At 43.0% G+C, this 1,145-nt stretch overlaps 1 protein-coding gene across 2 annotated transcripts in view; it reads right to left on the bottom strand.

Moving 5' to 3' along the window:
• The window catches only part of VGLL1 (vestigial-like family member 1), a 36,341-nt gene extending 35,827 nt beyond the window's left edge, over positions 1 to 514 (bottom strand). The window contains exon 1 of one of the 2 annotated variants that reach the window (XM_011948788.1): positions 364 to 514. The gene's annotated coding sequence lies outside the window, so the exon portion shown is untranslated. The remainder of the gene's footprint in view (positions 1 to 363) is intronic. The other variant, XM_011948787.1, reaches the window with a different exon arrangement.
• Between the last annotated feature and the right edge of the window lie 631 nt (positions 515 to 1,145).

Genomic DNA, 1,145 nt, shown 5'->3' with positions numbered 1-1,145 from the left:
AAAGAAAGAAAGAAAGAAAGAAAGAAAGAAAGAAAGAAAGAAAGAAAGAAAGAAAGAAAGAAAGAAAGAAAGAAACAGAAAGAAAAGATCTCTGAGCACAGAATCCCAAACCAGCATTTTGGCCAGAACTCTACCATAATCTGCCTGCATGGACGGACTTACCGCACTTCTCCAAAATGGTACCTAGCACTCTGGGGTGGGGTGGGAAGTCAGAGGGGTTCGTTTGCTAAATCAATAACTTGGAACAAAATCCCCAAGGGGACCGGATTATTTCTCATTGAGCAAAGTATTTGATGACTACCCCATTTCTTCCCAGTTAAGTTTCTTTCCTCCTCCCCAGAAAAAATCCCCAGATTTTCTTACCTCTTAATTCTGGACCATCACCTGATTCTATGGCTGGGAAAAGATGGCCAGAGCTGCCTGGCTCACTTCAGAGCAGCTTAGTGCTTGCGGAAGCAGGAGCTGAGGATTTGTACCCCCACCTCCTTGTTACTTTCCGCCCCTCTAGCTGGGACTGTACAAGGCGTTTCCTGCTAGCTATCTATTAAGAATGCAGAAAATGTACTCCAACAAGTCAACCTGGTTGGGCACCTGCAGGAATGAGGAAAATGGTAGCTCTTTTTTTTTTTTTTTTCATTTCTTTCTTTTTGCACTAAAAAAAGCATTTTTTGAGATTGTCTCTTAAACTGGGAGGCCAGTTGTTTGTCCAAAACCATACACAGAGTCAACAACAAATAAAACATCAGTTTTGGGGTTTAGATCAAACCGATGTCACATCAGTCTCAGGAACTGAGAGTCAGTTTGGTTTATCTCTAGTTTTTCCCTCTCTCTCCATGGGAAGAAAAGGAGAGCTCAGATCCCTAGGAGTCTGGACTTGTCACAGGCTTCCATTGGCCAAAGAGGGAGGAAGGGCTTCTCTCAATCTGCAATACGCAAAGCAACTCAGGGTAGGAGGTTTGGAGGAGGGGATCCCAATCCTCATTTAAAAAACCCCTCAATATTACCTCAGTAAGTGGCACCATTATTTAGGCCCCAAATCCTGGAGCCATTCTTTGCTCCTCTCTTTGTCTATTTCATCAATATTTAATTCAACAAATATTTATTGAATGCCAACTGTGTGCCAGGCACTATTCTGGGGGTTGCGT

The sequence above is a fragment of the Colobus angolensis genome, unplaced genomic scaffold, assembly GCF_000951035.1.
Source record: "Colobus angolensis palliatus isolate OR3802 unplaced genomic scaffold, Cang.pa_1.0 Scaffold283, whole genome shotgun sequence".
NCBI lineage: Eukaryota > Metazoa > Chordata > Mammalia > Primates > Cercopithecidae > Colobus > Colobus angolensis.
Note: the sequence above shows the minus strand (reverse complement) of the source record. Positions and strands in the feature narration are given on the sequence as shown.